Consider the following 12,645-nt stretch of genomic DNA (forward strand, 5'->3'; position numbering starts at 1 on the left):
GAAATTGAGAGCCAGACTGTCTCTACTTCTCCAGCGGGACTTAGAAACTTATCTCCATCTACTTTAAATGAGAAAAAATACAAATACTCAGTGGACAAATCCTTTCTCATTTCTTGTCAATATCCACCCCTCCCATCATCCTGTGTTGACAGGACCGATTTGCAGAAGGAGGGTTTAACATTACAAACACCCTTTCATCAGCTTAAAAATTGAGGCGAGTCAATATTTACATCATGTTGCTGATCTTTAAAGTGCATACTCTGTTTTCTGTCGTAATAAATAGCTGTCACTCTTGCCTCCATCAGAGTTTAGCTGAAGTGGGTTGGCATGCTCAGTGGTCCCTGCATTCCGGGAACGATCTAATATTTCAGGTCTCTCATGTGGCAGCGGGTCGATTTCTTTCTCTTGCTCCTTCGTATTGGTTTCCAATGACAGACCTTATAAAACCATTTAGGTCTGCTTAAAGAAAAAAATCTATAAGCATGCTAGGTTTATCTTTCTCCAGAAATGTGTGAAAGCTAATACTTAATGAGACAATGTAGACAGGATATTTGTTACCTATTTTGCTATGCAATTTTCACGACGTATCTTTAGACTAAAACACTAGATGGACTTCCTATCACTTCCCAGTGCCTACCAGTGATAGGAAATAGCATCAAGCTGGGACAAAAGAAAACCTTTATCCTTTACCAGGGAGTTCAAAACTATGGCACAATGGTTTGTGACCCTCCTTCAATCCAGAAGCACTGTCACTGGCTCCGGATAAGTTTAATTGGGGTTTCCTCAGGACACAGCTATCCTAGTGGACCCACACGGATCACAGAGGAATCTCGAAATTTCCTTATTTGTTTTTTTCCCCCTTTGGTCGGTATTGTTAATTGGTACCTTCCAAAATCACTAGTATGGCTCGGGAGCACAGAGGAGTCTGGAACAGAAATGAGTACTCTTTTCTTTTGGACCATTTGCTTCTCAGACTGCAGAAAGCTGACTTCAGGAGAGCTTAGTGAGTACAGTTCTTAGCAATGAAGCAAAAGGGACATACAGAGAGATGTTTTGAGAAAATAGAGATGTCTTAGAATACTTGAAGGAATATTCATTTTACAGATGTGAATGAATAACTGCGATTAAGAGCAAATGCAGGTAAGAACTCTGTCCTCCAGTTTGCACAGACTTTCTGGAGACAAAATAAGAAAGTGTGATACCAAAGCAGATGTTCCTTTCCTGCATTTCCCTGCCGCCCTCAGGGCATGCATTAAAGATGGGAGCTATGTGAACGCAATGGATGTGATCCAGCAGAGGGTGGCAGAGAATTCTGCCACCACGCTGTCGATATAGATGTGACCCCTACTTCCACTGTGTGTGTGTGTGTGTGTGTGTGTGTGTGAGAGAGAGAGAGAGAGAGAGAGAGAGAGAGAGAGAAGCAGGGAGAGCCAGACAGAATTCCACTTTGATTTCTTCTGTTTCAAAAATCTGATGATGCCTTGCTATTCTAAGAAATCACCTTAATTCACTGGATAGATTTGCCTGGGCTATTTGGCTAAAAGATGCTTAAACCGCAATTTGTGATTAAGAGATTAAGACCAGTTAAGTGCAAGTTTTCAGAATCTACAGGTTCACATAAAACAGAGCTAACGAGAGTATGAATAATGGTCAGCCCTTATGTCCTCTGAAATCCATCTCTGAGCTCAGTACCCCAAGCTGAAGTACAACCAGTGATCATTTCCATGTGGCTGGTGACTCAGCTCTTGCTATGGATTTGATGTCAGCAGGTATTTTTGAGTGACAAATGACATGTAAAGTCACTTCTTATGCCTTATCAATAGCAGTGCACAAATAACCAAGATGAAAAGACAAATCCTACTAATGGATTTGCAGAAGTTGAAAATCCTCAAATGTAAGTGGGAAATGTCTAAACCATCAATTATAAAGGACATCAGTAATTATGTAGATACATAGTCAATAATTAATTAGGCTATGAATTGATCAGCAACCAGGTCAGTTTCAGTCCTTGACCCCATATATTTCTAGATAATCTCTCTTGTCAAATAGGGAGCTCCCCCCCCCCCGCCCCCACTGCATGACCCCCAGGGAAATGGTGAGAAAAATTTTAAAGGTCTTTCCACTGTTAATGACTGCTTTGTTTTGTTTTAGCTTGGCACAGTATATTAGCCTTTATGTGATGAGTTTGTATGATTATAGTTTCTAAAGTATGAGAGGAAATGAGGTAAATGATTAACGGCAGAGTAACTTAAAGCAAGATGGCATTATGGAAGCCATTGAAAAATAGATGGGAGATGCCGCCTCCCCGATGGAATTTGATCCAGCTCCAAGAGGAACAGTCTTATCAAAGGTGCCACAGGGTTTTTATTCATGACCCCAAGAAGTGGGGCTCTCAGCATTCAATCTTAGTGACTGTACTATACCTTGCAGCCACAGGAAGCTTTTCTCGGCCCTGGCGTGTGATCCATCCTGTCTCAGAGGGAAGCCCTCTTTGCTCCACGGCTAGCATCATTTTTATACATCAACTCCTCTCTATTTTGACTTTCTAAAGTTGGAGCTCAGTTCTCTTCTGCTTTGGAGATCCTCTCAGAGACTTGCTGTACATATTGAAATGAGCATGGCTTTCTTCTGCTTTTCAAGGCTGCAATGTAGAGTCTGATGGATGGGGATTGGCCACGGGACCAGAAGATTTCAACTTTCCTTCTGTCCTGGGTGGATTTACTGCATAAACAGAGGTGATCTCCCCATTTAAAATGCAGCCCATCCTGCCCTCAGGAGGTTATTGTGCTGTTATGAAGGTCAGTTGGCAAGTGGGTAGGAGTGATTCCAGGTGTCAGAGAGGTCTTAGCACATCAGATAAATAGAGATCCTAGCATAATGCCCCACATTCTTAAATGCATGACATTTTAAAATACTACAAACTTGCATGAGTTTACTTTGAAGAGTACAGGTAAATACTGTGGCCTTCCCCACACCAGCTCATACAGAGGCATTATATGGATTTCTTATTTTTTCTCCACCGCTCTCTGGTTCCATTCTGACCATATAACAATAATGAATACCATCATGTTTAATGAGACTTCTAATAATTAGGAGGAAAATTGCTGGATGTTCCAAACACGCACATTCCCTCGAATCCACGAGAACCACGTGGGGTAGATTTTATGAGGACCGCCGTTTTTACAAATGCCCACACTGAAATCCCAGTGTAGTGCCTCTTCCAAGTTCCTCGCCTGGGGCTTGAATCCCACATTTTGTTTGATGTTATATTGCTTTTAAGAAAAGGTGTTTTTTTTGGGGGGGGGCGGGGCGGTTCTCACTAGAGATACATTTCTGAAAGCCTCAGGAGTTCTTTTAGCTTAGACTTGCCAAACCAACGCAAAGAATTTTCAAGAACTGAGCTGCCGATTCTCTTGCCTCAGCTGCCACCAAGACGACCCCTTGCAGAGGCAAAGCTGAAGGTAGAAGAGTGTTTTTCTGCCCTGCCCTTCCCACCTGCCTCTGCTCCACCCCTCCTCAGCCATGCTGATCCCCGGGCAGCAAAATAAATGGGATCAACCCGGATGTCCTTTTCTAGGAGAAATGCTTTGGGCCAGAGAGAAAGATAATATAGATTACCGGTATGCTGTAGAGGCAAGTTCAATAGAGAGAGCGATTAAATAAAAGCCTAACGAGGAAATAAACACCATGTTTGCCAAGAAGCACGCACACACACACACACACACACACACACACAGGTGAAAAAGGAGACCCAGTAAGAAGCAAGGGACAGCCTAGCGTCGCCAGAATTAAACCAGAATGTTTGAATCGTTGCAATGATAAAAGATGACATTTCCTATCAGCTTTTTTTCTGTCTTATATACTTTTAAAGGTAGTCTTTGCAGCACTGAGTCTGTTCTTATGGTAGCAAAAGCCAGTATATTCTTTTCATAGCCTGAACTCTTGTCAGTTGATGGGCAGTTTATCCAATATTGCCTTTTAGTCTCACTTCACGGTATGTTGCCGGAACTTCTCATGAGGGAAAACTCCAGCTCCAAATAAGATGCCCTCCAGAGAAAGGCTGACTAGACTTTGTTGTGTGTGTGCACCATATGACTTATTTTTTTCAATAAAGCCCTCGGTGTGGCTTGGTAGTTACACAGTACCTTCTCTCTAAAGAGCCCAAGGGGCTACAGAGATCATTTTCAAAGTGAGCCATCGAGAATTGCAGGGCTGTGCAGCGAGGAAGCAGGACTCGGATGGTAGGGGAAGAAGGTTTCCAAGAGGCTGGGGAGAGGAGAGGGAGTCCAGCAGACAACTGTCACTCCATATCCCTTAAGGACACACTGTCTGGCCTTGAGTGTGAATAGTCGACAGAAAGGAAATTCAACACTGGAGGGAGGACCCATAACTGCTATCGCTTCCTGCTTCCTGCATGTTTATGGAACTGGGTTATTGTACAGGTTGTTAAATTGATACCTTAATTACATGCATTGTGGCCAAGTTATAGCTGTCACGAGAGGCATAAATCTGGTCTTTTTTGACATGCTCTCAACCAGAGTGTTTTGTTAGGGTAGCCTTGAACACAATGTTGATGTTGAAAAGAAGGTACACAACACAAAACTTTATTTTGTCTAAGTAAGTGGAACTGTTCTCTACCTGGTTGCTGATGGTTGTATTGTGTAAAAAGAGCGAAGTATGATCTGATGTCAGATTCTGAAGGAAATACAGTATATTGCAGAATTTTTAGATGAAGTTCTCTCAGCTAATTTAATAGCTAGCTCATATTTACCATAAGTATAGTGAAGATAGATTCAATTAGAATTTCTGAAAAAAACAATGAAAATATAAATGTTGGGGATTGAATATATACATATACCTATACCTATACCTATACATATACATATACATATACATATACATTCCTATGGGTTCTCTAGAGAAGGAAAATCCTCTCTTACACAAAGAAGATATATCTACTCCAACTTCATAACAGAATTTCAGTCTTATCTTGCTTACTACCCAGCACCTATGAGGCAAGAAAAAGTATCAATGTTTTTGAAAAAAAAAAGTCTAAAAGACATACTATCTACTCAGAACTCTGTATCTAAGTAAGTAAATAAATAAATAAATATCAAGAAAAGTGAAGAGTCCGACATTTTACCCTATTTTCAAGGTAACAAGTTAATCTGTCACGGTTGCATGGACGCTGGCAGAAGACATGAGATTCCAGAGTCAGAGACAAAGGACTTGGTTATTCAAAGCAATGGCAGTAGCCAGAATATCCACACTTTTCCCCCCACTGGTTCCCCGAGCCCCAATTCCCACAGGAAAACAAGAAAAGACACAGGTGGCACTTGCAGTGAGTTGCATTACCAGAGAGGAACCTAGAGCTTAAGGAAGCTGATCTTTTATAATCAGCATGAACATGACTCCTCTTTGTTCTAAAGAGAGAGTCACAAGATGTATTAAAATGGTAGATAGTCATGGATAATTGTCTCTCAATAATCAACAAGTAAGTAAATAGTTATATGCATGCATATATATATATATATATATATGTGTGTGTGTGTGTGTATGTAGTACATTTAATATTACCATTTTGTCAACTCAAAATAATAGAAAGTTACATGGGCAGCCCCATCTCAATGGCCTGATCACCTTTCTGAAATATATTTAGCAAGATATATTATAATGTTATTTATTTTTACTGATGATCCAAGCCTTAACCATGTAAAGATCACCTTGCCTCACTCTGTAAACCGGTTTGACAACAATGTTAATTTTTTGTTGTATGCCTCTTGTATAGGGACCAAATATTCTATTTTGTTTTCATTTTTTATTTACTTTATTTTATTAAAAAAAAATTTAATGTTTATTTATTTTTGAGAGAGAAAGAGAGAAACACCAAAAGGGCGGAGAGAGAGGGAGACACAGAATCCGAAGCAGGCTCCAGGCTCTGAGCTGTCAGCACAGAGGCCGACGCGGGGCTCGAACTCATGGAGTGTGAGATCATGACCTGAGCTGAAGTTGGACACTCAACCGACTGAGCCACCCAGGCGGCCCTTGATTTTGATTTTGTTTTGTTATTAAATATGGTATCAAGTCATCTCTTGGATGACTGTAATGCTTTCTTTAGCAAAGGATCCTTTTGAGGATACCCTTATACCTCTTCTACCATAAAGTGTATCCCCTTGTCTGGCATGATCACAAGTAGGATCTCATTACAATGGCTTTCAAATAATTCTTAAATAGTGAGTCTTCTTGCCCCAGTCCCTGAGGGCAGGAAAGACAAACCCAAAACTGCAATGTAGCTGTTCATTAAGAATAAACCTCTGTTTAAAAACAAAAACAAAAACAAAAAACCTCCTGGCCCTTCCAGGATGGAAGTCAGAATGTAGTCAACTTGACAGTAAGTGGTCAGTTTATCTCCTCAAAAGCATACCAGTGGCTATGGAGTTGGACATTCATAGCCTGAAACAACTGAATGAGCCTTCTTAAAGTGGAATTCATGTTGCTGGGCTCTCATGTCTTCTATAATGGAGAAATACATTCATACGTTCATTGTTTCAGAGCCTGAAGACAGAAGCTAATTGACATCAGTTGGCCAGTTATATTTTATACTTGGTTGTTTCGTGCATCTCTCGTAGTTGACGGTCTCTGGTAAGCATCAACATGTGATAAAAAGATCTGCACACTTTCTGTCCACTCCCCTACGTCTACCAACATATCTGAATTCTAGACACTCTTGACCCCAATCTTTCACATTTTGACTCTACGTGGAAGCTATTTTTCCACCAATAACTCCTTCCAACATCCTAACGTCTGCCAGACTGTACGGTCTAAGCGTCAGCATCACCTACGCCTCAAGTAGCTCTATTCTCTTCTGGGCCCATCCACAGTCTACATCGCATAGTAGACCACTATCCTTAGGTGTAGAGTATGCTACCTCCAGAACTCTCCAGGTGTTTTGCTTCCCTCTTCATTGTAGGGTGTGCAAAATACTAAGGTAGTTTTTTGTTTGGTTGGTTGGTTTTGGTTTTTGGTTTTTGATTTTTAACTTAATTTGTCCTAGCATGTCTCTGACCACTGAGAACCTACATTTTTTTTACTCTTGTGGTAGCCCACTGGATCTTCTTCCCAGGAAACCTGGAAAGTCAAAATCTCTGAGTGTATCCATGCAGATGTGAGGTTACCAAGTTTTTTTGGCTTTTGCTTTCAAACAGGGATCTAATCTTGACATACCATATATGTCTTCTTTGGGCACTTATCTCTGAAGTTCAGCCAGTCTGATGAAGAAACAGACTTGTTCTTTGACTTTCTACACTCTTGCAAGAGGAAATGACGATTTTGTTGTATATATCCAAAGAGGTTCTCTGTTTTGCACCTGACTTTCAATTCTGTGTTATTCCCTCAGAGGTTCATTTATCCTTATGTAGAACAGGAATGGTTCTTAACAATAACCATCTAAGGTCTTACTCCTCTAGCTACTCTTTTCTTTATGCCTCTCAATTGCCTGTACTCCATACCCACCAGCACATTCCCTTCCATCAAATACCCTCTCAACTTACCACAGGTCAACATTTTATCAGTTGGAAGTCCATCTGATGCAGAGGCTGTCTTTTTCACCTACCAGCAATAATGGGTTATTCACTGCCAGCTGAGCTGTGAGTGATCTGGGTCAAAACCCCATTTACCTCTTGCTAACTTGGAGTATCCTCATAACCTATGATGGAGGTTGAGTCCTCCGGGAGCCGATGATGACAGGGAGTCTAAGATGTAAGATATTGATTAGGGAGCAAAACCCGGGAAAGGAACAGAGCTGAAGAGGGATGGGGTGGAGGAAAAATCTGAACTCCAATGCAAGCCTGCCAAAGCCTAGAAAAACCTCGGTGAGTATAGTAGCCAACTCTAGAAAATGCATTGTAATTCTGCCTGACTCAACTACAGACAGTCACTGTTCCAGAAGGATGTGAGCTTAGGCCAGGAAGCTCTCAGAAGCTGAGGCAGCCCCTGAAGCCGCTGAGAATTGGAAGACATCTGTTGACCACACACTCTACAGCTGGATAGCAAGTCCTTCCTTAAAGGAGACACTGGGAGGACATCTCTGCAGCCATGGCAAGCACTCATCTAGAAACACACACACACACACACACACACACACACGCACACGCACACACACAGAGAATAAACCTCAAGAACTGACAACCTAATTCATAATGAGCTTGGAATGTTTGACTTGCCCCCGCAGTCTCCCTTTGAGCTCTGGTATGTTGACTTTCAAAGTTTGAGGTTTTAAATGACTGTCATTCACTACCTGTGAGACTGAGGAAGAATCAGCAAAGTGATTAGGTTTTTGGCTGGAAACACGAATAAAGTTGTCCATGTGGATCGATGTCACCCTGCCACTATTAGCCAACATGACAGTGATAGCTAACTGCCTCTAGGGCATCTGCTCAATTGCTGCTATTGCCATAGGAACCAGCACGCCTCTCATGCCCTCCTCCAGTAGGCACAAAATGCCCCCTGATTTTTATTATCATAAGCAGATTGCTTCTAACGGAGCAGACCAGCCAGCTTATTAATAGCCATACCTTTGTAGAAATTCAGAAGGGGTAACTCATGGTTCCTGCAGAATTCAGAATCCCATATACTGATGCCTCTGAACCCCACAAAACAATTTTAGGTACTAGAAAGAAACTGGGAATGAGTAACAGGATAATTTTATTCTTCACTACAGGCAGATAAGAGGGTTGAGACTCAGAAAAAATAAGGATTTTGTGACTTTTTCTTTTCTGTTCTACTAAAAATAGTTTTAATATTAGGCTACAATTTCTTAAATGCATTCTTCCAGGCATTTAATATACTTTATCTATTTTGATTTGAAAAATAATGCTATGAAGTGTGCACGGACATTGAGGCTGAGACCCCGATAAGGGAGTCGCCCGGTGTCCCATGAGAGGCACATGGTGTTAGAGCGAACCTATCTGCCGGACAGCTAGCCAGATAAAACTTTTGCATTTAGAGCACAAAGCGAGGCATGTTAAGATGAAATGGTATGTTCTCCTTCATTTTAAAATGTTAATCCTTACAATGATTCTTTACTTACATGGGGAAAAGCATCTTGTCCCCTTCATATAGATGAGGAATTTAAAGTTCACAGGATCAGGGCATCTGGGTGGCTCAGTTGGTTAAGCGTCCAACTTCAGCTCAGGTCATGATCTCACGGTCTGTGAGTTCGAGCCCCCCATCGGGCTCTGTGCTGACAGCTCAGAGCCTGGAGCTGCTTCAGATTCTGTGTCTCCCTCCCTCTCTGCCTGTCCCCTGCTCATGTTTCCTCTCTCCCTCTCTCTCTCTCTCTCTCTCCTTCAAAAATAAATAAACTTTAAAAAAATTTTAAAGTTCACAGGATCAAAATGATTCACAGAAGATAACGTGGTTAGTCTTCTGAAGATACGGAAATTGAATCCAAATGTGTGCGTTGCATTCTTTTTCTTTTTTTCCTTTTTTCCCCCCCAAAAGAGGCAGTCACAAATGATGCATAGGAAAATATTATATGTAAGCTTTTAATAAAAACAGTAAGCCCAAATTGCACATTGCCAAACTATCCAAACAATCTTCCACAAATAATGAACTTTGTTTGAGGAAATTAAAACATGGTTTATTGGAAAGGGCATTCCGCTCAGCATTAATGCCTGTTTTTCAAGCACAGTTTCTCTCCCAGATCCACGATAGCCAGACAGCTTCACCAAGACTGCAAACCTCAGGAACTGCTTACACAGCCCCCTGCCCCGCCCACCAGGTGCTGAGCCCCACACTTTCGGCACACTGTCATACACTCATTATTGCACCAGGAGGTGGGTGTTATGCCGTTTTCTAGATAATAAAATCGAATCTTAGAGAAGTTAGTTGCTCAAAACCAAAGAATGTGGCTAATCAATAAGAGTGCATGCTTTGAAATCGTGCCATATATTCGCATACTAGCTCAGACATTTACCAGCTTCATGAACTTGAAAAAGTTACTTTCCTGGTCTCAGTTTTAAATGATAGGTTTTGGACCAGATAGTCCTTAAGGACCTGAGAATCTCTGTTTTTAGGCTGCTGTGTTTTTGTTTGTTTGTTTGCTTGTATTTTCATTTGATTTGGTTTTGTTCTAAATAATCGGTTGAGACCTCTGTCCTTCCAGGCTCCCATGGAACCTCCAACACTTGAATTTCAACTCATAGTATCAGGGCGTTGCCTTAGAAATTCAGCTCAATGCTTGTAAATTCCATGCTCCTTAAAGGGAACCCCTGCTCTTAAAGTCATCCATGATGAGCCTGATGCAATTGGCATTAGCCTAAGTATCCAGGAGTAAAGGGTGGTGGTAGCAGTGGTAAGGTTTTCTGAGTGAAGGATGTGAAGCTAGAATGTTACGAACTCTCACACATACTTGGTCATTCTCTTCCAAACTCCATCTGCCACCTGTATTCATTCTTATATTTCCATGAGCCCAACAATCCCCCCTCGGTGTTATTGGCTTTAAGCTTGATTTTCCATTAAATGGATTGCAGGCAGCCCTGGAGACTGAGGAGCCAAAGAACCACCCCCACCCCCCACCCCCCGCCAAACCATTTGAGATCATTGATCACTGCGTGAATTATTCCCTTTCTGCTTTTGATAAGACTCATGAAATCACTTAGAAACAACAAGGCTTGAGTAGTCATTGAACTTTTGATTTTGAAACACATAGCACCTTGAGTTTGGTGAACTTTGCTAAAATGGGTTTTGAGCCATTGTACTCTCTCAGAATGAAAAGGAATTTCATGCCTATTTCAGAAATAAACTAAAAAATAAGAACATCTTTCAAGAATGTATTACATTCTAAAATGTTAAAGCAATCTCCAAAGCAAATTCTTGGTATACTAAGAGGGTTGGGAGGTTCACGTCAGAGTAAAGTTTGGATCCCAGCTCTAACGCTCATTGGTGTGTGACCTTGGGTGAGTTACTCAAACTCTCTGAGCCTCTGCATGACATAATAATAATATTTACATTAAAAGGTTTTCATGAGGATTAAATGGGATAACATTTATAAAGTGTCTCATACTGAATATGACAAAACGAGGCCTCAAATAATTGCTGATTTCCTTCATTGAAGAGACAAGTAAAATCTAATTTCTGGTGCCTCATTTCCTAGTGAATGAGAACTGAAGGGTAATATTTATGTTGGAGAGGATAATACTCTTGGGTGACCTTGAGGAAAAAGGGAGCTTTGCTTCCCTTCCATTTAGAATTGCTGTGCCAGGAATTACTGGACAGATTCATTTGAAATGAGAACTTTCATACCTGAGCCACTGCCCAGAAATTATGGCACCACTTCTGGGAAGTTTTGAAATCACTTTGAACTTAACTTTGTGGAGTTGCTTTGCATTCCATACTGCTGGGCCCCTCTGCACATCCATGACTTGGCTGGAGCTCATTCCAGCTGTGCCAGCATATTTTCAACCTGATCAAGGCATAGAGGTCTGAAAATTTCATGAGATTCTGTTTTTGTGAGATTTCCAGATTTATACCAACTTTTACAGATCCCAAAGGGATGCATAATTCAGAAAAAAAATAGAGAGTCTACCCAATCTAAGATACAATTGACATAATGAATTCAGGTTGAATTAAGGCTGCTTAAGAGTGTGACTTCTTATTTCATTGTTAGCGGGGCAAAAAAAAACAAACCTTACTGTTTTACAGGATTGTTTTTCAAATTTAATAGTAGTAGAAAGTTCCTAGAAACTGGAAGAGAATAATGCCTGGCAACACTTATAAAGATTTAGAATCACTTCCTTGACTGAATCGAACTAGGTATGTGTTCTCCTGGATTAACCGTAAATTTACTTCCTTTCGTGCCTTTTTAATGGAATATAATCCAACGAATATAGACTCAGTAGTTTCTTAGCAATGATCAGATATCTGTTAAGCAAGGCACTGTTCCTTATTTTCCTTAATTGTCTATTGTTTTAGTGCAGTTGTATACACTTATTCAACCACTAATAATAGTTTACTGTTTCCTTTCATCAGTCACTTCTGGAAAAATTTTGCCTATTCAACTACATTGATTATGGAACAGATAATCTATTTTCTCTTTTTTAATCAGACATATAAATATCAGTTGGAGTCTCGACACAGCATGAGGCATCCAACATGGCACATTGATCTGATCCAATTCCAGGCAAAAAGGAAGAAACATGGTGATTTACTTAACCTAGAGCAACATATTGTGGGAAAATGTTCTGTTCCTGTCGGATTTCTAAACATATTGAAAACAAAAAACTCACTTGACTTTCTTTTTATAATGAGGATTTCCAGGCTGAGAATCATCATTATATTCATTCATTCATCCATCCATGCACTCAACCAACAATTTTTAAGTATATACCATGTACTGGGTGCCAGGTAGAGATACAACATATCCTTTGTTTGATGTCTGTGCCAACATATATTCACATAGAACTATTGAAGAACCATCTTAAAATAAATGTTCAAATATATGGGTCCAATTCTTATTGACGTAAAGTATTCTTCTTTGATATATGTCCAGGCAAAAGGAAAGAAACATGTTGAGAGTATAGATAGATAGATAGATAGATATCCATATATATCTATATCTATATTTATATCTATATCTATATCTAT

Source organism: Herpailurus yagouaroundi, unplaced genomic scaffold (genome assembly GCF_014898765.1).
Source record: "Herpailurus yagouaroundi ecotype Mexico unplaced genomic scaffold, PumYag 141, whole genome shotgun sequence".
Lineage (NCBI taxonomy): Eukaryota > Metazoa > Chordata > Mammalia > Carnivora > Felidae > Herpailurus > Herpailurus yagouaroundi.